The 27,238-nt window shown below is 38.3% G+C and overlaps 1 long non-coding RNA gene across 1 annotated transcript in view; it reads right to left on the bottom strand.

Moving 5' to 3' along the window:
• Positions 1-16,373, bottom strand: part of LOC131273362 (uncharacterized) — a 32,615-nt gene extending 16,242 nt beyond the window's left edge. Inside the window, exon 1 of the long non-coding RNA XR_009180576.2 lies at positions 16,205-16,373. This is a non-coding gene — a long non-coding RNA (uncharacterized lncRNA). The remainder of the gene's footprint in view (positions 1-16,204) is intronic.
• Positions 16,374-27,238: the final 10,865 nt, after the last annotated feature.

Genomic DNA, 27,238 nt, shown 5'->3' with positions numbered 1-27,238 from the left:
TTCTTCAAAGCCAGCAGGAGAATGTCCCTCCAGTTTGCTATGATGGAATCTTATAAAATGTAACATAACCACAGAGCAACTTTCCCATCATGTTCATAGATCCAGGCCACACCCCATAAGAGGGGACTATACAGAGCATGTACACCAGGGGACAGGATCTTGGGGACCATTTTAGAATTCTGCCTACCATACCAAGGTCTTGCAGTACAAGCCTTTTTTTTTTTTTTTTAAGATTTATTTTTATTTATTTATTTCTCTCCCTTTCCCCCCCACCCCCCCACTCTCCCACCCCGATTGTCTGTTCTCTATGTCTATTTGTCTGTTCTCTGTGTCTATTTGTTGCGTGTTCTTTGTCTGCTTCCGTTGTTGTCAGCGGCACAGGAATCTGTGTTTCTTTTCATTGCGTCATCTTGCTGCGTCAGCTCTCCGTGTGTGCAGCACCATTCCTGGGCAGGCTGCACTTTCTCTCGCGCTGGGCGCCTCTCCTTACAGGGTGCACTCCTTGCGCGTGGGGCTCCCCTATGTGGGGGACACCCCTGCGTGGCATGGCACTCCTTGCGTGCATCAGCACTGCTCATGGGCCAGCTCCACACAGGTCAAGGAGGCCCAGGGTTTGAACCACAGACCTCCCATGTGGTAGACGGACACCCTAACCACTGGGCCAAATGCGCTGCCCTACAAGTCTTAATTGGACTTCTTTTTTTTTTTTTTTATTCTTTTTTTTTTTTAATTGACTTTGTAATAATATTACATTAAAAATATATATGTGAGGTCCCATTCAACCCCACCCCCCATCCCCCCTCTCCCCCCCCAACACTCGTTCCCATCATCATGACACATCCACTGGATTTGGTAAGTACATCTCTGGGCACCTCTGCACCTCATAGACAATGGTTCACATCATGGCCCATACTCTCCTCCATTCCATCCAGTGGGCCCTGTGAGGATTTACAATGTCCGGTGATTACCTCTGAAGCACCATCCTAGGCTTGTGTCCTTTAAAAAAACCATGTGTGGATCTCTGGCTAACTCTAGTTCTGTGTTGTTCTGTTTTTCTCCTTTATGATCAAAAGATGTAAAGGATATGCTTTACATACCCCATACTGTCCCCAACACTCCCAGGAAATATCTGAAATAGAGTGAAGTTATTTTTTTACTATAGAATCATATAAATTAATTTAATTAAAAAACTAATCACTAATTTGGTAACTGATACATACATGATTTGGTAAGTTGCCTTTCTTCTCCATATGACCAATTCTTGGACTTGTAAATATTTAGTAGATCATTTTGAGAGGAGTGGTTTATGAGACTGTTTCTAGGTGGCATTTCTCAGCCATGCAACATGCTTTCCTGGTGTTTATTCTGTGGAAAATACAGAGTTTTTTCTCTTCTAGAATATACAAAGTCAACTATATTAGAAGCACTTTATCCAGCCTCAATATAACTGATTTGACAGATTAACTGATGCTCTCCATTCTCTCTGTAATTTACTGCCTGATGCCACTGTGTGCATCCTGAACATTCATAGCAAGGCTGCACACGTGCACTTTTGCACTCTGCTGCACACATGCAGTTTGCACTCCCTGCAGTTAAGGTATATACTTACCAAGAGCCAATTGTGTCTGTTCCCAAATCTGTTTATGCCAGTTATACTTGTTATCATATTTGTGTGCTTTAACTAGATATGCAAACTGATGAAATAAGAATATGTACAGAGAATTATTTCTGTTATGATACTAAAAAACTAAGTGGAATGCTTTGGAAACACTCAGTAAGTGCAAATTGCTTTTGAAATTCAAAACTGATTCAGTCTTTCCAGGCTTTTTTCTATGTGTATATTTACTTTGTTAAAATATGAAAATACATTTAAAAAGTGGTATATAAGATTTCCTTTTAAAACTCAAATCAGGTTAACATCAACAGTGACAAGTCACGTTGATAGCATGTATCCTTGATATGATGGGATGAGAATGGCGCTTCACCTGATTTTCTGCCTCAAAACCTCTAATCTTGAGAAAAACATCAGACAAACCACAACTGATGGACATTCTACAAAAAACTGTCAGGATCATCAAAAACCAGAAAAATTTGAGAAACTCTTATAGCCCAGAGAAGCCTAAGGAGTCATGATAACTAAATATAATGTTGTATCTTAGATGAGATTCAGGGACAGAAAAAGGATATTAGGTAAAAATTAAGGAAATCTGAATAAAACATGAACTTTAGTTAATAGTAATGTATCAATATTGGATCATTAATTGTGGCAAATATTCCATAATATATGATGTTAATATGCAGGAAGCTGGTTATGAGATATGTGAGAACTCTCTATACTATCTTTGCTGTTTTCCTGAAAATCTAAATTATTCTAGAATTTTAAAAAAATTCTTTTAAAAAGACAGTTAAAGTAATTAACTAAATAATTGTAATGGGTTTGGGTGAAATGGTTTTAAAAGTCTGAGAAGCCATTGTGAAAGATCTAGAGGCAGTCTGGATCCAATTTGTTTTCTAACTTGACCTTCACTTAAGAAAAAAATACAAAATAATAGATTGTGCATAATGTTTCTGTGAGAAAGGCAATGTAAAATTCCAATTAATGGATCCAACTAATTGATAAGGTCTTGGACCTAAATCAAGTTATGAACCAATAAAATATATTTTAGTAACTTTGCCTTAAAATGAAATATTTAAGATATACATGCATCATGTTCTATGATTTTCTCATTTTTTACTAATTTTTTGATTATCCAGCCAACTTACAGTCTTGATAGAGTATGACAAGAGGATTCCTACTGTAGTTATTTTCTATCCCTCAACTATGAGCCATGGTCATTATTAAGTCTCAAATTTATATAACTGTATTTTCTTACCTTCCTTTGAATATGTTTCTGCATGTCTCTTTCTTTTTACCACCAGGCAGATGGGTCACTCTAGGCTCCAAGAGATACATTTCCCAAATAGTCCACAAATTTATCTTCCTATGACATCCCCTGGTCCACTATTATTTAGTTGTGTAATTTTCATTTTCTCTATCAATATTTTTGTATTCATGCCAGCTTATGATCAGAAAAGACTGCTGTCTTTACTAAGGCAAGAATTGGAAACATAAATATATAAATGTTTCAATTAGCAACAATTGCAAACTCAAGGGGACAATAAAGCATGGTGGTAAAAACAGCTAGGAAGACATATGAACCTAGATTCAAATCTGAGTAATGGCACTGACCGTCTTTGTCTCCCTGGATGAGTCATTTAAATTCATGAGCCTATGTTCCTTCATTTGTAAATGGGATTACATCATCTTTATTTGGCAGACCATGAAAAACCTTCAAGAACCTCTCTAGAACAAAAGCAGGTGTAGAAGTTCCTTAAGTATAAATCTTCATGATTTGTTCGATAGGAACCGAATAACCCTGGCTACTGCAGAACGGACTTGAGAATAGGAATCAAGTCCGGAGTCTAGATTGGCAAATGTCCTATGTGAAAACCTGGAAGGAAAACCCACTAACAAGGATTCTCTTTTTTGAGTGGTACCAAATAGCCCTGTTAAAATCTCTTTCTTGAGAATAAGCATTAGGCAGAAGCAGGGATGAAGAACAACTGAGTCATGAGAGCAGCAGATGGAAAAAATGGACTGCTAGATCTAAGATGTCATTGATGTTATTCTAATTCCCTGAGAACAGGCTTTTCAACCATTTAGGGCAGTTTGGGTGATTACTCATGTCCTCACATATCCTCGAAATAAACCCCATCACCTATGGTAACCCCAGGGTGTCTCTGTTCTTTGCTCTGAAATCACCCTCCTCAGAATACTAATGTGAGGAACAATGAGATTGTGTGCGTGGTAGACCCAGTTACAGCTTACAGAATTATGGGGAAATTAGAGACAATTTCCATCAAGTATTAAGCACAGTTAGGACATGGAGAATCAATAACTGGTGCTGCTATTAACATAATTATTTTGTGTAATATTTGTAACAACTGGGGGAAATTGGAAAATGCTGAAAAACATCAGTTGCTTTAGGGGAAAAAAGTAGTTTCCAAATAGATTTTTAAAAAGAGCTTATTTGATGGAAGAGGCTTAAGCCATCTCCAGGAATTATCAGAAGTCTCTGGCAGTGGAGAACTGCATCCATTTGTGTTTCTCCCACCCTGTTCTTCCATTGTCACAGTCATTACTAGGGTAGGCACAATCAGATTGGCCTACTCCATACTAAAAAGACACAGTTCATTCTAGCCTAGGGCATACTCTAAATAAACATGAAAGTTAAACTGATGGAGGAGTTGACTTCTCAGGGAGTCTCAATGGGAAAAGTTACCTTCTTCTTTGCCCCAGCAGAAAGAAAGAAGGAAAAGAGAGAGCTAGTAGGAGAATGCGGAGTGGCTCAGTGGGTGGGCAGGATGGAGGCCAGGGCTCCCATCACTTCAGAAGAACATCTTTTGCTGAATTGAGACCAGCCTTTGTGGGTGCGGGTTCTGACTTCTTTGGCTTCTTGGCACAGTTCGTCCCTAGTGAGATGGAGGCCAAATTCAGAGCTTGTTGTTATAGGAAATTGAGGGCCGGCTTTTACTGTATTGCTTGTTTCCAAGGAATAAATCCTTCTTTGGCACTAAAGTACAGTGCTTCAACCAGAGTCTGGTTTAGGAATATCTGGAAAGCACCCTGCCTTATTGGCTTATAATTTCACGTATGCATTTTACCTTACTTCATCTACTCTCCCATTCGACATCACCTACTGTACAAACATATGAGCTTAATACCCCGAGATTAACAATCTCTCTCTTTCACTCTCTCTTGCATACACACACACGCACAAATGTATACAGACACTCATAACCCAGAGATTATCAAAGAAAATTTCTGGTCAATACATAAATACCCAGGGATCATTGTGTTAAATTTGCATCTTTGCCAAGGCCTTACAACTGTTATGTAAGACACCTTGCTCTTTCTTTGGAATTCAGAGGATTACTCTAAAAGCCAAACAAAGATGTCATCTCTCCAGCCTGTTTCCCTAAGGTGGCAAGCCATTCCAGGCAGCGTGGAATTCAGAATATCAAGTCTTGACTCACCCTTAGCTCCAGGCCCACTCTCATCATCATGCTGACTTGACAAAGCAGGTACCCAAATCCCCCAATCTACTGGCCATAGATAGCTTCCTCCTTCTTGCCTTTTGTGAAGTCTGTGTTTTCCTCAGGATGTAAAAGCAGAAAGAATCATTTTCTCCTGATTCAAATTGGGCATAACAGCAGAGCAGATGGTGCTGGTGAATTAAGTAACATAAGAACACAGAGTACAACTTGTTTTCAAAAACAAATGGCTCTTCTCGGAAGGTACAATCTAATAGGACAGACTGAAATCAAAGTCAAATTCAGGGAAATTGTTTTTTAAGCAGTCAGCAAGCTAGCCATTTCCTCAGAACTAGACTGCAAAGAATTTAGAGGGCCTCTCCTGTTATTTCTCCTAGTACTGAAGCTGATATGTCTCCAAAGAGGAAGCAAATGGTGAAAAACAATAATGGAGTCCAGCTTGTGGATATCACATGTCACTGTTTTCATGTTTTTCATACCTGATCTAATAGAAGTCTCTCAATCAAGCAGCAAAGAAGCCAGGGAGTTTTTATTTTTTTCTACTGAGAATAGTGTTTAGTCAGCTAAGGGAGTTCTGATGCAAAGTACCAGAAATATTGGCATTTATAAATGGTATTTATTTGGGGTAGAAGCTTACATTCATAAGGCCATAAAGTGTAAATTACTTCCCTCCCCAAAGTCTGTTGTCATGTGTTGGAGCAATTTGACTGTCGGTCTCTGCAAGGGTTCAGCCTTCCTCTTCCTCCTAAATCTCTCTCTCCCAGGGGCTCATTTCTTTCAGGGCTCAGCTGTTCTGTTCTCTCCACTAGGTCAGCTGTATCAAGCTGTCTCTCTTCCTGGGACCTCTGCTATGCCTATGGAGCCATCTCTATTCCTGTTTTCTTCTTCTGTGTGTTTACTTCCTGGGGCTCCAGCATCAAAACTCCAACTCTCTTCTCTGCCCTGTCATTTTCTCTGTTAAACTACTGGCATGGGCCGAATCAAAGCCCTTATCATAATTTTTTTTTAAGATTTATTTTTTTATTTATTCCCCCTCCCCTCAAGTTGTCTGTTCTCTGTGTCCATTCACTGTGTGTTCTTCTGTGACCACTTCTATCTTTATCAGTGGAACCGGGAATCTGTGTTTCTTTTTGTTGCGTTATCTTGTTGTGTCAGCTCTCCGTGTGTGCAGTGCCATTCCTGGGCAGGCTGCACTTTCTTTCGCGCTGGGTGGCTCTCCTTACTGGGCGCACTCCTTGCTCATGGGGCTCCCCTACACGAGGGACACCCCTGGGTGGCACAGTACTCCTTGCATGCATCAGCACTGTGCATGGGCCAGCTCCACACGGGTCAAGGAGGTGGACCTTCCTTGTGGTAGGTGGACGCCCTATCCATTGGGCCAAGTATGCTTCCCCCTAATCATAATTTAATCAAGTAAAAGTGAAACCTTTGAAGTTAATACAATCTAATAAGCCCAGAGGAACAGACCAGTTTACAAACATAATCCAATATCTATTTTGGAATTCATAAACAATATCAAACTGCTATAGTAAGTTTCCAAGATTTTCAGTGGTCTGTCCAAGGTCAAAGAAATAGTGAGCACTATATTCAGGACTTGGTCCTGTTTCCTATTCATTTCTTCATGCAAGTGTGTGTCTATACTTCTTTTATGCATTATGGTCTGTTCCAGGAGATCCTATATGAACATGGCTATCAGAATCCCTTCTGTAGCAGTTTGGTATTATTTATGAATTTTGAAGATGGATATTGGATTATGTTTGTAAATTAGTCTGTCCCTCTGTGTGTATTAGATTGTATTGGATTCAGAGGTTTCACTCTTATATGATGAAATTATGATTAAGGTTTTGATTGGGCCAAATCATTAGGACATTGAGTCCTTACTCCTTTTGTGGGCGGGAACTCACAGAGAAAATGACATGGCAGAGGAGACAGTAGTGGAGTATTAATGCCGGAGCCCTGGGAAGTAAATACACAGAGAAGCAGATATATGAGGAAAGAGAGAAGTCTCCATCACACACGGCAGTGGCTCTGGGAAAAGAGATGAGCTGTTCTCCTGAGAGTTTACAGTTGGCCTTGTGAAGAGAGCAGAGCAGCTGAGACTAGAGAGAAATGAGCCTCTGGAGAGAGACAAGACTTATCCCAGCCTACAGCTGACATTGGAAAAAGCTGGGACCGACCATGGAGCCTTAAGAGGAAGAGGAAGCCTGAACCCTTGGAGACTTTGGCAACCATCTTGCTCCAACATGTGGCAACAGAGGTGAGGGAAGTGACTTATGCTTTATGACCTGGTAACTGTAATCTACCCCAAATAAATACCTTTTATAAAAGCCAACAGATTTTGGTATTTTGTATCAGCACCCCTTTGGCTGATTAATATACCTGCTTTCACAGAACTTACCATTTAGCAGATGGAGGTAGGCAATTTAAACAATCACAATGAAATATAAGGAAAAAAGAGTGCATTATGGAGGTGACATGAGAGCACATAGGACCATGCAATCAAGCCTGAAAGTGGTGATGGAAATGGGTTGGGAAAAGGAATGGGTTTGGAAGTACTAATTCTAAACTGAGATCAGAAAAATGAGTAACAATCATTTTGACAAAAAGTTGAGGATTGGGGAGGGGAAGCAAAGAAGGAGGAAAGTATGCCAGGTAGGGAGAGCAGATACGTGAAGATTGGGAATTAAGTCAGATCATGTCGGGTTGCAGGGCCAGAAATAAGTTCAGGATGGCTGGAGCTAAGCATAGGGCATGAGTGGTTGCAGATGTGGCACAGGAGATTAGTGGAGGCCTGGATATGAAGCACTTCGCAAGAGTCTTTAGTCAAGGAATTTGGAGTATTCCTTAAGGATAATGGGAAACCACGAAAAGAAGGTTCTGATCAGGGTGCAGCAGATAAAATGGCTTGGAAAAGACTAATGCTGGAACTTTTAAGTCCGGTTAGAATCTGTCAAAGTATCCAACTGAGAAGCAAATTGGATTTGAACTTGGGTAATAGGCATTTGAGAGAATTGGATGGATTCTAATGATATCTAGAAGTTAGATCCAATAGGATTTGTGGAGTGATTGGACCAAATGATTGGAGTAAGAGATGGAGTCTAGATGACTTTGTCAGGCTGAGCAAGTGATGATGTGGCAGCCTTGGTTTTTCTCCATCTGTTCAGTTTCCGTGGGCTGTCATAGTGTCTCTCTTTGATGACTCATGATTCCTCCCTCTGGGCCTGATGCAAGGCCATAGTCGTTCTAATTGAAGAGTGCCATGAGTAGTATCTAGGACATAATTCCATTGACCTTAAATTGCTTGGGGATTATTTTTAAGGACAGAATACTCAGGAAAAATTTACTTCCCCTTGGAATAGACTTTTGGTACATACTTAAGAGAGTTTGGTTTCAGTATAAAAGCAAATGTCCCTCTCCTTGTTGATGCAATAACACCTCCTTCAACTACCATACCCAGGAAACTGAATGTCCACTCTAAATCCTTGACCTTGCTAAAGATAGTTTTTAAAAATGTCACTCATCTGGTTCCAGCCATTCATGTAAAAGAATTTCTCAGTGTCGCATGGATAGTCAATGAAAGTACCACCATTAAAACTCTGTTTTCTGACTATTAGACCACCATCATTCTTCAGTTAATGTCACAGGTTATTTATTTGTTCTACCAGGAATTAATTATTACATTCAGCCTTTGCTGTACATTCTCTCTAAAAGACAGAGATTGTTTTTCCCATGTTACAAATGAAGAAACAGAGGCTTGGAAAATCTAAGTGGCTTGACTGAGGTGACACAGTATAAAACTGTTCTATCCTTCATTGAAACTCATGTCACTCCAAATCCCATGCCTTTCCTCTGTATCTTGCCTGAAAAACCTCTAAGGAAAATGGTTGCAGACTAAAGTCCCACTCAGGGCACAAAGTTCATCTGGTGCCAGGGAGTGCCATTAACCCTTTCCTCTCAACCTCCTTTTATAGAAACCTGATCAACCCCTCAGCTGTTGTGATGACCTGGGTGTTTGACAAAAATAAAATGCCAAACTTTCTCATCAAGTGCTTATTGTCCAGCTTAATCTCTAGGGAGTGAAATGAGGACACAGCGTGAATCTAAATTGCCTCATTTTTATTATGAGAACAAGTTGTAATTTATTTTAATCTTTTCAGTTGATAGCCTTGCTTTATTTGGAAAAGCCTTTTTCTTAAGAGCAGAGGTTATTTAAGCAGGTTTCCCTGTTTTGAATACACATTGTCCAACCCAGCACAGTTTCCAATTTAAGAGTAGATTGGGTATGACCACAAACACTTAAGCAGCATTATTCGGTAGGCCAGCCTCACGAGGCCCTGAGAGGGTTACAGCCATTTTTGGCACTGCTTAATTCTGTGACGTATTAGGGCTTCCTCTCAATGGCCATTACATTAGGAAAAAATTTACAGCTCATGATCAACAGCTGTTCTCTAAATAAAACAATGAAGTTTATTCTTTTCCTTTTAGCCTGCCAGAGTCTCATGCTGTGAGACCAAGACATGCACTTGGCATTCTATGGAAACTACTTAATCCTTGGAAACACATGGGAAACCCAGTCATTTGTTCACTTGCCCTTTTGTGTGTTTTCACCTGCCCCTCCCCATACTCCAATTATCCTTGTATGCATTCATTCATTCATCTGCACACTCATTTGCTTGTTCTTCCCTTATTCTTCATTTGTTCAGTCAATAATGATTTATTTAGGACCTATTATGGCCAAAGTTCTATGTGAGAGACTGTGGGAGGATATAAACAGAAATCCTATATGGTCTGGTATGAAGATACTGAAACAATCATGGGGATCTCTCTGCCTGCCATGTAGACCAGAGTCTTCTGCATCATCACCTTCCCACACCTGCTATCTCCTCACAGTGCCTTGGGCTTCAGGTGACATACCAGTATATTTAGGATAAAGTAGAAATCAACTAGTTTGATTTGGTCTTCATGATTTGGCCTTGACCACTTTCTTGATCCCAGCTCCCACCACTGTATATTTTATAATCTTAACACAAATCCAATCTTGCTCCAGAATCAATAATCTTAGTTTTACTCATTACTACATCCTAAGACTACTTACCAAGTACAAAATAGGTTATTGAATATTAGAATACAAAGTTAAAATTCAGGAAATGACCACAATCCTTAACATATCTCTTTAAAGTTTCCCCCTACTTTCGCTATTATGACCTTACTTTAAGCATACATTATCCCTTTTTTCAGGTTAATGCCAAGGTCTCCTAAGTTTTCTCCATACCCACTCCTGCCTCTGAATGAATGTTCCATGTGAACTTCCTCAAGGGCTAAAATGATCATGCCCCTCTACCCTTCAAAATTCTTCAATGGCTCCTCCTCACACTCAGGAGAATGTTCAGATACCTGACCATGCCACTCAAGGCTTTTAAGATCTGTCACCACCTATTTCTTCAGGCTTCATTCACATCACTCCTGCAGAGCCAGTTCACCACCCAGTCACGCTGAAGTGCTTACTGCCCTTTCACATCTCCATGCCTTTGCACAGGCTGTTCCCTTTGCCTGAAATAACTTCTCCCCTTTAATCTAATGAACACCTTGCCCATTCTTCAAAGGACAGCTCAAGTATTTTCTCCTCTGTGTCATCTTCCATGACTCTCCCTAAGTCACTTGTATATATGTGTCTTGCCTTCCAAAAATGTATTCCATATATTTCTCTAATATTACCCTGGTGAATTGCAGTTATCTGTTTACAATATTATTTCTTTTCTAATATGTAAGCTCTTTGAGAATAAAGATCATGTTGTAATCTTCTTTGTATCTTTTTCATTGTAAGTGATTTTAAAAATGACTCTAAATGCATTTTTAAAAAGTGAGTAATTTATTTACCTAAAAAGTCTAGACATAGAAGTCGCTTCCTTGATAGCTGGTTACAAATTTTCTTAGAATATAGTAAAAATTAGATATGGTTTTTCTCTCTAGTTCTCAATTCTGTTCCCTCTCTGCAAAAGCTCATTTCTTACCATTGATTCTAATTGGGTCATGTTTAAAACCTATGAAGCCAGAAGGAAGACTTATACTAATTGGTTTAAACTTAAGGTACGTGGTCCTCAGCCAAATGTGGAACCCCTGCAGAAACCCATGAGATGAGAAAGGGTTTGCAGAAAGTGACAATATGGTTACTAAAAGAAGAGATTTGTGTTGAGTTGCAAACACACATACACACACAAATGGCAATCATGTACACTAAATGACCAGTGGAAGAATGAATGTGTGTGCACTCCCCTGGTCGGCTGGCCTGCTGGGTGTCAACTCCCTTCTGCCAACTCTCTTCTGCCTCTGCAATCCCCAGCGAAGCCCACCCCATGGCCCTTACTTTGCTTCTTGGGGGTGAGGCAAGACTCAGAATTTGAAATCTGTCCTCTGGTATGGGCTTGCCTGATGTATGGGGGTTCCTCTGGCTTTGCCCAGGCTGCTTGAGGTGAGGGGTCAGGTGGACGCACAGCGGGCGTGAAGAATGCTGCGGAGACGGCGAATGGTGGTAATGTGCGGTCTGCTTTATTCAGGAAGTGCTGGACAATATATATTGTGGGGTGAGGGGACGGAGCAGGCAGGAGACGGCGTGTGGGGCATTGGTCAGTTGGAGCTGGTGGGAGTTAGGCGATGTGAAAGTTGGCCGGCGGGGATTGGCTAGTGGTCGTTGGATGGCGTGGCCCCGGCGAGGGGGAAGAGGGGGAGGCAGTAGGTCGGGCTCGGCGGTGAGGCGGGAACGGTCGAGAGGGCGTGGCTCGCCCGTACCTCGGCGAAGAGCGGGCGGCCGGTTCGCCAGACAGGGAGGGCGGGACTCGCCCATGCCCCTGCGGAGAGCAGGAAGCCCGTCCGTTCTACCAGTTCCCCTGGCCCACCGTAGCTCGCCTAGATAGCCTTCCCTCACTTGCCTTACCAAAGTCACTGACTTCATTATTATTTTTTTAATCTAAGCAGTGAGACAAATTAAAACAACCACAACAGCAGTTAATACCACTAGAGTATACAAGGGTTTGTTTCTTCCTATGAGGCCACTTAGAAAGGCAAGGATCCAGGAGGATCAAGGAGGACTCACTGGAAGAAGTGATACCTAATTTAACACCTTTCCTTATTTCACAAATGAGGAAATTGTATTTCTGAGCGGGCACATGACATGTTCAAAGTTATGTAGCTATAAAATGAGAGAACCAAGAAGAAAACTAATTCTGCAACATCTCATCTATCCCTTGTATATTAAATATTTACCCCTAGAATCACAAGCTATTTGCTTAAATAAAAATTACATGAAACAAAGTAAAAGAAACCACGAACAAGGCTGTATATACAATAGAGAGCTTATCACTGGATCCACCCTCTAGCCCACATGCAGACAGTCATTGAAGGAAGAAAGAGACCTTACAGAGTAAGGTAGGAAGGATATCACAGCCTAGAGGCAATGCCATAAACAAGGGCAAAGGCTAGCAGGGTAGGATATATTTGGGCAACCATGAGCTAATTGTATAATAAATTCAAGGATAGAAAGGTGGTCTATTTTTGAAAGGACCTTGAAGACTACCAAGATGTCCAGATGGAGATATAGAGACCATGAGGTATCATTAAGATTTTTGAAGAGGCAAGTGACACAATATGCCTGTGTTTCAAGAACAAAGCAAGAGGTAGAGAAAATAAGTGATTAAGACATAGTTTGAGAGATAAAGAAATGATGGCTAGATGAAGACATAGTGAATAGATGTTATAGAAATATATATACACAAATAAAGAGGTAGATGATTTTCTATTTTTCTTCCCCAATACTGACTGAAAGTAATAAAGACAAATTGTTTAAATGTAGAAAAATGTTGGAATCTTAAAATTTACAAGTACTCACCATTAGCAAGCAACTAGGCATGGGATTTTGACCCTTTAGGAGCTATTAACTGTTTCATCTATCCTACTATATCCAAAAATATGTGACCATGCAAATATCTGATAATAAGCAAAAGCAATTTCATTAATCACATATATAGATTTAATGTAAGGTTTGTGTATACAATATATCTTGAGTAGATATATTGACTAGAAAAATATCATTGATTGAGTGATGGCATAGTCAGTCTTTAGATGGCAAGATGGCCAGTACCATGATAATCAGGTACTTAAAGACTGTATGCAATCACAGGGCCTGTGCTTGGCTGGCACACAAATCTCGAGCAAATTGAGATATGGCACTGAAACATCTGAAGTTTCAGAAGAAATGATTTGGTATAAACTACCTAATTTTTAAATTATGTGTCTTACCTCATGATGTGGATTTATTTGCAAACAGAATTAGAGAGGAAGCTTCAAGATCCCAAGGTACTGTTCTAGGAACATGTGCTTCAAATACTTTAGCAGCTAAGGAAAATAAAGGTTGAGTAAGGGGAGAAAACATGTCCAAGAGCATTATTATAGAGAGACTCATCGATGCTTGAGAACATTTCTGTTTTGTAGAGGACTTACTCTCAACAAATGAGATGTTTTCTTTGTAATAGAATAAAAAAGATGAATTGTAATAGATTTATTGTAAGCAACTCTGAACACCTAGGTCTTTGCTGTTCACTGGAACTAAGTAGTATAAGTGGCCCTAAGAATGTACAAAATTTTTTTTTTTCATTTATACAGTGTTGTGGTTTATTTGAATCCTTCTTCTAGCTTGTTTTATATTGTTTTCTAATATAGTTATTTGAAAATAGTAAAATCCTTGACAAGGGTTGGGACAGGGCATTCAACCTATGTGTTGAATCTTGCCTAACGGCTTGTAAGTTCTCCATTTACAAGCCCATGGGTTGGGACAGGGCATTCAACCTATGTGTTAAAACTTGCCTAATGGCTTGTAAATTCTCCATTTTCCTCATATGATGTAGTTAATGCATTCATGCACCCATTCATTCAACAATTATTTATTAAATTTCTGTTATATGACAGATATAATGTAACCTGTGTATGATTTATCATCAGTGTTGAATCAGTGCCATCTAAATAAATGAGATCTTGGTATGAAGAATACATGTGCAAGGCTAGAAAGATAAATAACGAAATGTTGATAATATATAATATAGGAGTGTCTTATTTTCCTTTTTTTGCTCATTTTCCTCTTGTTTCCGTAAGTATTTATTACTTTTAGAATGAGGAAAAGCAGATTGTATTATCAAATATATTTTCTTATGTAATTGCAAAATGTGTTGGCATTCATTTTACAAATTCAACATCCTTGTTTCTCTCCTTTTTCCTGGTATCTACCCCTTTTGGACAAAACTGCCTCAAGGCCATGGACATAATTTTCTCCTTTTTATTTCTGGTTCTCACTTTATTGTAAGATTGGAAAATTTTCATGTTTGTTTTCTTAAATTTAAGAGGTAGCTTGTTGCTATGGAAAGAGTCATGAATCAGAATGATCTGAGTTCAAAGCTCATCTCTGCCACTTCAATAGTAATAAATAACTTGTAGAAGTTATTGAATCCTTCCTAATCCTAGTTTCCTCCTGAGTAAATATGGGGAAAATAATACCTTCATGCTGGTTTGCAGAGGGAATTAAAAGAGATTCAGTATGATAAAAGTGCCTGCTGCATAATAGGAAAACTCCAGAAAATATCCCCCCACCCCCATACTGATCTTTAAAACAATTCTTTTGATTTGGCATCAGCTTACTACCCAAGGTCTTTGAGCTTGGCTAAATTATTGCTTTACCTGCCTTTCTACCTCCCAGTCATCAGGTGAGTGTTCACAAGTATAGAAGGAAAGAAGTCACAGGGACAAGAGCTCATAAGTCATAGGATCAAGAGTCCATTCTATTTTCTTTAAGCTAAGCCCCCTAGCAGAACAAAAGCGCCGGAAATCATGTGGCTTGTGGACTCTTAATTCTTGGGCTGCTCTGTCTTCTTCCAGGTCAAGTCATTTCCAGAGCCACCGCTCTCTGAGTAAGACTTAGACATCTGCTAATGACACTATGTTAGGACATGAAGAGGATGTGATACTGAGGTAGCGGTCAAGCAGGAAGCCAACACCAAAGTATTTCCTCAGAAGTAAGAAGAAATGGTCGCTGTCTATTGATGTTATTGAGTTATTCGGAAGAACTATGGGCTTGTTCAAGCTAGTAAATGTTTTTAGGTTAACCAGTAATTCTTTGGAATACTTTGCAAATACATCGGAATTGTTATCAAAATGGATCAAATGATCATTCTTCCTAGTGCAGACCTTGAAATAGTTTAATCATAAATGTTTAGAGCTAGAAGGGACTCTTAGGAATTTTTTATACAATTTTTCCATTTTATTAGGAAAGGAATTTTAGAGAGAGCAACTGAGACCCAGACAAATTCAGCTGTTTTGTCAAGGTTAATGGGTGAGGCCGACTTGAACTTATACCTTCTAACACCAGTCAGCCTCCTCTTAACTCTATCACACTGATTTTTGTAATGCCACTCAGATATTAGAAGCATCCCAAGTGTCATTTCCACTTAACTTATGCCTAATATCTACTATTTATAGGCAGTTTCAACAACATCAAACAGTTAAAGCATTTATTCCTTGGCATTCATTTCTTCAACAAATTATTATTGATTTCATATTCTGTAATAATCACTTTACTCACTTTGGAGAATAGATTCAACTGGTGAACCAGATACCTTCTTAATGAGGAATTTATAGGATTTCTTGACCTATTATGTTTACTATGTATTAACTCTTTATTTTAGCAAATAAGCATTTTCAGTCATCGTAAACAATGCTAAAATTAAAATGGATCCATCTCTGTTTACAAAACAGTATATAAGGATTTTAAGGGAAGTTAGCATAGGATTGCATCTTAGCTTGCACAGGGCTGCTGATGCAAAGTACCATCAATTATTTGGCTTGTATAAGGGGAAATTTATTAGGGGTAAAAGCTTATAGTTCTGAGGCTGCAAAATGTCCAAATCAAAGCACCAGCAGAGATGCTTTCTCACCAAATTCAGCTGCTGGAGATTCTGTCATATAGCAAAAATGGCCTCTGATCTCTGCTGGGGCCCTTGCCTTCTCTTACAGAATCTACCATCTGCTGGATTTCAGCTATGGGCAACTAAGGATATGGCTTGTCTCTTACCAGGCCTCCTCTCTCAGTCTTGGCTACTCTGCTTTCTTGCCAAGTTCAGCTGTGAGCTATCAGTCATTTGACTCCTGTCTTCAGTCTTGAGCTACACTGTGGACCCAGTCTCTTGGGAGCTTCATGAGAGCAATCCTTGAGTCTTCTCTCATAGGAAGGGTAAAAAATGGCACAGCTACCCTTTCCTGTGTGAGTCTCACTCTGTGTCTCCTTTTATATCAGCTCCAGTGAAGGGGTGGAGACTGAACCTGAGACCTGCCTCACTGACGTAGTCCAATCAAAGGGGTCTCATATCCACAGGAATGGATTAGCTAAGAACATAATCTTTTTCTTTCAGAAATTCATAAAAGAACTTCAGATTGCTGCATACTGGATATGAGTAAGAGCATCTTAAAAAAATGCCACTGCCATCCCAGAATTTTACATTTACTTCAACGTTCTGTAATCTGCCCAAACAAAGGGTTTGTCTCCCTTTGGTTCAGTCTCCTGAATGGAAAGTGGGGATTCCAAACGATTTACCATATCTGATATATCTTGATTAATATAAACAGGTATGTAACAAGTATAGGTTTGGAAAAAAGAGATGGATAGACAGAACTATAAATACATAAACATATGGGTAGATGGAGGAAAAGGTAGATCATTTCATAGCCATGAAGAAAAATATGTCTTGTGTTACTTAAAATTTAGTCGTCACTGTAAACAGAAGAAAAGAGAAAAATCATAAAATTCTGCAGATTTTGTAATCTAGACTACCAGGAATTATTTATAATAACCACTAAATTACTGCCTCATTTCACCAGTCAGAATTCAGTTCTTCCTTCCTCATTCTGGAATAGCATTTTATCTGGCATAATGGCATGGCATTTTGAAATGAGCAGGAGATTGACATCACTCTTCAAATTTGGGCAATTCACTTTGCCAATCGGGACCTCAGTTTCTTCAACTTTCAACTGGGAAAATAATGGCTGCCCCCTCTTATAAAACACAGATATTCTGTGAAGATCAACTAAGATAATGTAGGTAAAAGGACTTGGTAAATTAAGAATGGGTCACATAAATAATCATCATCATTAGACCCTCCATCAGCTCACTTTGTCATAGTGGGCTTTGCCATGGAATTCATTATGGAGGTAGCTGACTTCCCACTAGAATTTAAGTTCCTTGAGTTTAAAGCTTATTTGTTTTTTAATCCCACATCCTCTAGGAGAGTAAGTTAACCTCTTGTGTTTCCCTTTCAATCCTATTTAAGGAATTTTCTGTTTCCCTCCCTTCTTGGTAAGAGAGCTCATCCAGGATGGCAGTGGGTTTTTAAAAAAACTAACAAAATGCTTGAGTTCATTCTTCAGCAGGACGCTGTAATTTAATTTTAGCCACAAGTGTTGATGGAAAAGGTCACAGAGCTCCAGCCATTCTTCAGTGAAAATGAAACTGGAGAAGGGCATGAGGCCAAAAATAAGGCCCTTTCTAAGTGTGTTTGGGGACATGGACTTCAGCACTTCAAGTGTCCATGTGCCTCATAACACTTTGCTCAATCCCTCACAGGGGCATGAGGGTACTGCTATAGGAGATCAGAGTTGTCCTTTCCTGACACCAGCTCAGCAAAAAGGAATGCACTTCGAATGGGCTTGTTCACTCAGTAACTACTTATGAGCCTCTTACTCCTTATGGCTCTCCTCTATTTTCAATTGACATACTACAGGAAGCCAACTGTTGATAGGAAAGGGACAGAGTTTTGTGTGGAAGAAAGGCTTATATGACTTCTATGAAAGGCTATTAATTGGATCCTATCTGGAATGCATCCTTGCCCCTCTGAAAAAGGAGCCAGAAGAAGAAGAAATGGTGTTCTGTAATGAAGCATGCATATATATACATAAATATATATATATTCTTATGATTTTTCTATGGAGTAGATATCGTAGTTCCTGAAACAGTTTCTGGAATCATTTCTTAAAATCCTTGAGACTGGAAATTGTCATATCTATCTTTCTTATAATAAGATATTTATTGCTAATAAAAATTCGTGGCCTATTACATCTAGTAACTGAGATGTTTACAATAATTATTTTTTATTGTCTTTTTTAATTGAAGACACATAGATCACAAAAACTGTTATGTTAAAAAATATAAGAGGTTCCCATATACCCCACACCTCACCCCCCACTCCTCCCTCATCAACAACCTCTTTCATCACTGTGGCACATTCATTGTATTTGGTGTGTACATTTTGGAGCACTGCTGTACTACATGGATTATAGTTCACATTGTAGTTTACACTCTCCATCAGTGGGTTATAGCAGGATATATAATGCCCAGCATCTGTCCCTGCAATATCATTTAGGACAACTCCAAGTCCCAAAAATGCCCCCACATCACTTCTCTTCTTCCCTCTCCCTGCCCTCAGCAACTACCATGGCTACTTTCTCCAGATCAATGCTACAGTTTCTTTCATTGCTGGCCTCACAATGGTTCTATAGTAGAATTCCAGTAAGTCTGCTCTAATCCGTATTTTATTCCTCCACCCTATGGACCCTGGGATGGTGATGTCCACTCCACCTCTGAATCGAGAGGGAGCTTAGATCCCACATGGCTGATGGATGCAATTCTTCTGCTTGCATTGACATAAAGGTTCATGTTTTTTAAATTCTCATGGTCCTGGTTTTCTTTCATGTCATTGAGTATCCAAGAGTCAGAAGGTTCACTTTGAATGTTCCAAACCATCTCGAAATGCTTGTATGGATTTGTAGTTCGATTTAGAATCTATGAATCCAAAAAATTTGAAGTTTGGTAATATTTTACTTTTCACTTATGTTCCTTGTACAGAGTACTTTGAAATTATGCCTATGCTTTTACAATTATTGCAATTCTAGGAATCATCTGGCATTAATCTTAGCTAATTCCTGTCCACACAGTGAAATGTACTACTTTAGTAGGTGCTCAATAAATATGAGATGTAAGACTGTCTGAAAGTCAAAGCTTCCTACATTAAAATAAAGGGCCTTCTATGTTCTGGTTCATCCCAGAGACACAACTTTATCTTCTCCCTTTTCTCTGATTCCCATTACTCTATCAGTGTTGACATTTTGCTTATGTTTTTTCCACTCACAAGTATCCCATGCCTCCATAACTTCATCTATACTGTTTCTTTCACTTGTGATGACCTTTCCCTGTTTCTTCATCTGACTAACCCCCTCATCTTCAGAATTTAGTTGAGATATCATAGAAAGCCTTCCTGATAACCCCCTTTCCCCATCAAATGAAATAGTCTTTTATATAACTTTATGCCACTCTTCTTGAATGACTCTCTAACATGGCATATTTTGCATAATATTGGAAATATCTTTTCTCTATATCTATGTAGCCCACCATGAACTCCTAGAGAAGTAGCTTCTTTTATTAAATATCATATTCAAAGGGTCAGCCTAATTCTTGGCACTTGGATGGCAGTTAAATGATTATTTAATAGACATTGAAACTAATCCAAGAGCACCAAGAATGTTCCACTGCTTCCCTCACCCTTTTTCAGCAGCTATTCAAATTCTACTGAGCCATGAAAGCTAGCTGCTCTCACCGTGAGCATTACATCTCTAGTCAGCTTAGTCCAGGGGTTCTTAAACTTTTTTGTCCCACAGACCCCTTTGCCAGTCAGGTGAAATGAATACTACTGTAATTTATTTATTTACTGCAGACATTCATAAGTGAAGGGAATGCTAGATTTCTGTTAAAGGTCAGAGAAAATAATGATAGTAAGTTAATTTTTTTTCAATTCAAGCTCACAGAAACCCTGAAATCTTTCCACAGATCCCCCAGGAAGTCCATGGACCCCTGGTGAAGAATCCCTCATGTCCTTTCTCCTGTGGATTCTTAAACCATATTACAGTCTATAATAATTTTCATCCTATATATTCCAGTGCATCATAATGTACAGCTTGCCTTCCCTAGAGATTTCACATACTTTGAGGTCTGTAGGAAAGTCTATCTTCATTATCTGGGATCATTTATGTTGGAATCATTTTATATTAATTGTGTAATAGAATCATAACTACTTCTGGCATTGTCCACACTTTCAAATGAGGAAAATAAGGCTCAGGGAGATGAAATCATAACAAGAAAGGGCCAGAGTTGAGATTGAACCCAGGCTATGTGATTCAGGTATGTTCTTTCTACTTCTGCCTTTTAGTAAGACTTCATAATGGTAACCATTGACCAAAGTCCTCAATTGCCCTGCTGTCACCAAAGAAGTAATATGAGACTTTTGACTGGCAACAGAAGCTGAGCATACAGATATGTGGGACACATAGCCCCTGCCAGCCTAGAGAACTGAAAATTAGAGTCAGTGGCAAATGCACACACACCGAGCCTCCTGTAATGAGGCCCAGTATATCCCAGGTTCCCAGGGGTTGGCTTGCTCTGACCCAATTGCCTAAAATAGCAATTCATTGCTTAGTAAACCCAGGTTGGATTTCATTTGTAAATGGTAGCAGAAAAGAATGACCCCAGGGAAGTTATCAATATGCTGTCTTCATTCTATTATTATTTGCTGATTCCTCTTTCTCAACCTTTGCCCAACTACCTGGAATGGGAGACTTTCTTTATGAAAATCTAGCATTCCAAAGCTTCTAAAATAAAACTGTGTATTAGAAAACATTTGTAAACTTCAAAGAGCTACATAAAGAGATATTGTATTTGATTTAAAAATATGTACCTCGTATTTCTTAATGGTTTTTACAGAACCAAGGGTGGTTGTTTTCTACTATCTTAATTTAATTACTTAAAATCAATATTATTATGTCACTATTCATTTTGTTGAAATAACATGAAGCAATAACATTTGCTTGAAGCAATAACATTTGCTCATTTAACAAGATCCTAGCTATTTTATAAACTAAAGAGAAGATAATGCAGAATGTTTAATTTTAAATATTCACAGAGTCATGAAATATTTTCTTATTCTAAAAAACCTCAATATATATTTAAAGTTGTGTAGTAAGAAATTTAAGTTTTATTCCTTGATCTAGCATGTACCAACTATGTGACTTTGGAGAGATTAGCTAACCTCTTTGAAGAAGCTCATACTGGCCAAATCTGGGACCATTTTCATACCAGAGTAAATGATGATATTGAATAAAATAAGAATCCATGTATCCACAGTGATAAAAATGAATAAATAAATAGAGCAAAGAGAAAACTCTACCTTACAACAGGATCCTAACTAAAAAAACATGAATGCAATGATGGAGCATAAAAAATATATATTTGACAACCATCACAGAAATGATTAATTTGAGTAAGAAACATCAATGATTGCTAAAACTAGAAGATGAAAATGGAATGTGGAACAGGATTTTTTATAGTCTCAAAGAATCTCCTCACAAAATATCTGTTAATTACAAAGGGGGAAAAGGTAATTCAAGATCAGAGAATACTGGCTGACACCAAGTGATCAAAATTAATAATACCAGAAAGGGGCAAATCACCATGATGAGCCATGGGAAGGGAGACAATGAGAATACAGAAATGCCACTATGATATTCTGGCCAAAAATGCATATCCTAAATCTAATCATGGGTAAATGCCTATAATATTCATATATAAAAAGGTCACGAAGTCAAAGAAAGACTGACCAATTGCTCCAGGTTAGTTTAAGGATACCAGAGAGCCACGACAGCTCAAAGCAACATGTGATTCTGGATTTGATCCTTTTGCTATAAAGACTATGATTTGGGGTAGTTGGTAAAACTTGAATGGGGTTTCTGGGTAAATGGAGATAAAGGGATTCTTTGTACTAATCTTCCAGTATATTCATAGCTTTGAATTTGTTTTCAATAAAAAGTAAAAATTTAAGAAAACATAAAACCACTTGAATTCTGGAAATCACTCTACATTATGACAAGGGGGAAAATTTCTGAAAAGGATTTTGAATTGAAAATTAGAATAGCTTTGAATTTAGGAGGACTTAGTTAACCATTGCTTTTTTTCAGAGTAGAGGAAGATATTTTCATTCTTGATAGATTAATGTTAGTCCTTGAAATAAATTCTCAAAACAAAATGTTCTGTTGCTTTTGATCTTATTTGAAGGAAGCTGGAAAGTAAATGAAATTGTATTTGATCATGTACAAGGTACATTTAATTATGGGCATTATTTAGGGGATACATGAAAACATTCTGGTAGTATTTTTGTGTGTTTTTCCATGATAAGAAGAAGGGAATTGTTTTGTGTATAAGGAAGTGGATATCTTTTTCCAGAGGATAATATAATTTAGAGGCTCTGCATGTTTTGAGTATTTCTCAGGGCTGATTAAAGCCTTGCCCTTGGATTGGAAAGCTAATGTTCGTCTATGTAATGAATGTCCATTCACTGCATGAACTTAAGTAGAAGTTACAGCTGTGACAGGGTTGTACAAAGACACATGGCAGTGTACATTGGATAGGGGGAAATTAACAGGAAAAAAACAACAACAGGAAAAGCTTTGGCCTTTAAGATTTGAATGAGATGTCCAGACTTATTGGAAATTAGGTTTTCTTATGCCTTAATCAATCAAATTAAGTATTTCTTCTTTGAAATGTATATATTTTGCTCTTTATTTTTTCCAAGCTTCCTTAAACAGTGCCCAGAAATAGCTGGTAAATGAATGGGGACTGAATAAATGAATAGCAAACTCACTGTTGAAAGTACAACCAAAAGATGAAAGAAGATAGATTTTTCCTTCCATCCACCATTCAGGTTCCCATCAGTGCCCCTCCAGTGGAATAAGCTAACGTAAGCCTATTGGCTGGGGAGTCTGGGAGGTGTAGTTCACGGTTATTAGCCCAGGAGTAGGGAGAGAGAAGAGATAGAAACAGTGAGTGTGAAGGTGAGGGACAACAGAAATCATGTACCAAATGCTCAAGACTTTTTTTTTCATTTAAAAAATTATTGAAGGGTATCATTCATACATAAGCATACATAAACAATAAACGTATAGTAAAAGTTGTGAACTTACAAAACAAGTATGCATATGATCATACAGGTCTCCCATAAATCTCCCCACCGCCAGCACTTTGCATTGTTGTGAAACATTTGTTACAAACCATGAATGTCATGACTTTTACCTAGCTTGATCTTCAAGTTTATTTTCTCACAAGATTTTCACAAGTTGTTGTGGTGGCAGCCGTGAGGAGAGCAGTGGAAAAAGAGTGATCCAATGAGAAGAGTATATATAAAGTAAAGGAATTGTGAAAAGGGTATTATAAGTTAAGAGAACTACCAAGGATTTGCTATAAATGGATGGAAATACATGATGGGAAGAGAGAAACATTGTTAAAGCTGGAGAGGTAAAATTGGATGGGGTAGAGTCATGAAAGGCCTTAGGCCTAATGTAAAAAGTGGCAGTGTCTAGAAGAAATAAAACTAGGCCTAATGTAAAAAGTGGCAGTGTCAAGGAGAAATAAAACTCATTTGGAATTTTACCAAGTTTTTTTCATTCTGGGCATGAGAATCTTAACTTCAAGTGTCAGGTACCAACCACTTACATTAAGTATCTATAAAAGAGACCACAAAGAAATTTCAGTTTTTGTGATGAGTGCATATAGTCCTGAGTTGAAGATTCTGAGAAACCTTCAGATTCAATGGGAAAGACTATCATGATTGATTTATGATGTCTGCCACTAGCATAGGAACAAGAGTATGTGTCACATTTGCTACTGTGATTTATAACAATATATATACCTGAGAAAGTTCTTTTACTTAGGAGTTTACAGAGATAGCAAAAGGATTTGTTGAGAATGAATGACTAGGTAAGTCTTCAATATGTTGTTTCATAAAAAATAAATAAAGAATTAAAAATGGGCTCTCATATTTTCTCTAATTGTTTTTCATTTTAAAAAAAGAAGTGATAATCTGACTATGGGCGGCCAAAAGAAAAGTTTTTTTGTCTGTTCTGACTCTGGCAAACTTCTGTGGGTTACATGTTATGCTGCTCCACAGGGTCTTATCTGGACTAGTACACTTTAGGACACTTGAAATTTTTTTGTATAGTGTGCATGAATTTTATTAATAAAATTCATTTATTTATTAATAGTCCAAACATTCACATGAGGAAGAAACATATCTTGAAATTTTTACATGTTAATTAATATTTATGTCATTTTCATTCTTCCCACTTTTGATGGGAAACCAAAACTAAGTCAATTAGAGCATTACTTCACTTTTACTCACGACTGATTTTATTTTATTATTTTATTTTATTGTATTTTTTTTTAATTCTTGGGTCTTATTATCAAACCACAATTTATTTTATTATTTCTTTCTTTATTTTTTAAAGATTTATTTATTTATTTCTCTCCCCTTCCCCCCCCCCCCACCCTAGCTGTCTGTTCTCTGTGTCTATTTGCTGTGTCTTCTTCGTCCACTTCTGTTGTTGTCAACGGCACAGGAATCTGTGTTTCTTTTTGTTGCATTATCTTGTTGTGTCAGCTCTGTGTGTGTGTGGCACCATTCCTGGACAGGCAGCACTTCCTTTCGCACTGGGCGGCTCTCCTTACGGGGCACACTCCTTGCACGTGGGGCTCCCCTATGCGGGACACCCCTGCGTGGCAGGGCACTCCTTGTGTGCATCAGCACTGCGCATGGGTCACGGTTGATTTTAGACTCATAGAGACCTTGTGTTGTCTTATGAAGGCTGATCTTATTTGATACTGACTGAATCCTCCATTGTTGTTATCACCTTTAACTCTTGGGTGCACACAGATGATTGATTTTGTGCCATGCCAGGTGTGGAAACTTTCTGGGAAACTATCAAGGGCCCTTGGCATGCACACAGTTATTCCCTCCATCTAGTTACCCTGGAGGCTCAACTGATAAGCAAAGCATGTATTGTCTTATCTCTGTTTCCATAAACCTATTTGGGTCTTTCATCTAGTTAAGAGAGGTGACCAGAAAGGATACAGGGACCTTAAAGTCCCATCAACACTCTGTACTTATCAGTCTCCCCAACTCTTCTTCTTTAGTCATGGAAGCTGGGAAGCATTCATTATTTGAACTGTGGTGGAGTGAATAAAAGTAAGCGTGAGGAAAGCCTTTATATCAAACATAATCTCACTACATTTGCTTCTGGAGTAAATAAAAAATAGTGTTTGAATACTTACTCTTTACCTGTTAACCCCAAGAATCAGGGCAAAATACTGCAGGTCTGTAGTGTATGTATTGCAAAGGATCTCTCTGAGGATCAGTTCTTCCCTGGACAATTAATGTTCCTTCCCTTATTACCCTCTTTGAGTCCCCTTCCACAGAAGGGGAAATACATGATTCTAGGAGCCTGATTCTAAATGAGGAAACCCATAAACCAGCTCAATCCAAAAGTTACATTGCTCTTGAGTGGCAGAGCCAATCTAGACCCAGGGCTCCTGATTCTGGAGGTCAGAGTATTTGCCTCCAGAGCTGTGCTTCTCAAAATGTGAACATGGAAAAAACAAAACAAAACAAAACAAAACAAAACAAAAACAAACAAACAAAAAACAAAGTCAATGACTTGAACAGACTTTTCACAAAAGACAAATAAATAGCTAAAAGCATATAATTTACCACCAGGCAACCAGCAGGATAATCAGCTTCATTATCACCAGGGAAATATAAATTCAAACTATAGTGATATACCACTTCACACTCACTAGCATGAAAGAAACATAAAATGAGTATAAATACCAAGATTTGATGAGAATGTGGAGAAGTTTGGAGCTCTCATATACTGCTGGTGGAAGTGCAAAATTTTTAGCTATGTCTTATAAATTTACATAGATACTTAATATGACTCAGCAATTCTAATTACCTATAGATAGGTATACAAGAGAAATAAAATATACATCCATGAAAAACTAATATTAAAAGGTTCATAATATCCTTATTCTTTTTCTTATTTGTTTTATATTTAAAAAAATTTTATTGTCTTTTTTAAAAAAGATACATAGATCACACAAACTGTTACTTTAAAAAATGTAAGAGGTTACCATATAACCCACTCCCCACACCCCCACATTCCTCCCACATCAACAACCTCTTTCATCAGTGTGGCACATTCATTGCATTTGATGAATACATTTTGGAGCACTGCTACACAACATGGATTATAGTTTACATTGTAGTTTATGCTCTTCCCCAATCCTTTCAGTGGGTTATGGCAGGATATATAAGGTCCTACATCTGTCCCTGCAGTATCACTCAGGATAACTCCAAGTTCCAAAAATGCCCCTATATCACATCTCTTCTTTCCTCTTCCTGCCCTCAACAACTACCGTGGCCATTGTCTCCACATGAATGACAGAATTTCTTTCACTGTTAGAGTCACAATAATTCTATAGTAAAATACCAGTAAGTCCACTCTAATCTATATTTTATTCCTCCATCCTAAGGACCAAGGGATGGTGATGTCCACTCCACCTCTAAATCTGAAGGGGGCTTAGATCCCACATGGTTGATGGATGGTATTCTCCTGCTTGCAGTTGTAGACACTCTTGGTTGCCTGGTGTAGTGGTTGACCATCCTCACCTCCCTGTTAGCTGACCTGAGTAAGTCAAATGAACTGGAGAGTAGGTGTTGGAATCCTGCTGAGGCTCATGTTTCAATATCTGTACATCAGTTGTAGCAAATGTAATATCCACATGTAAAAAGATCATTGCTGGGGAAGAGGAAAAGGAGTTTGATGTTGGGTATATGGGAGTCCCCTATAATCTATATGTGACGTTACTGTGACCTAAAACTTTTTGAAGACATAATAAAAAAACTCAAAAAATAAAATAAAATAAAATAATAAAAAGGATGTAGACACTGAGGAAGAAATGGAAGAGATTGCCTTGCCACTGTAAAAACAGGGCAACATCTATTACAGTGAGGAAAGGTAAAACATCAAAAAAGTTTTATGATTTTTTCATTTTTTAATATCCTAATTTATTTTTTACTTTATTTTAGTTTTTCTAAATTATTATTTATTCTATTTCTAATCTTTAAACCTATTATTACTGTTTCATTTTCCTAATTTGGCATTATATTAGGCTTCATTT

This window comes from Dasypus novemcinctus, chromosome 14, assembly GCF_030445035.2.
Source record: "Dasypus novemcinctus isolate mDasNov1 chromosome 14, mDasNov1.1.hap2, whole genome shotgun sequence".
Classification (NCBI taxonomy): Eukaryota; Metazoa; Chordata; class Mammalia; order Cingulata; family Dasypodidae; genus Dasypus; species Dasypus novemcinctus.
This window is presented reverse-complemented; position numbering and strand designations above follow the sequence as displayed.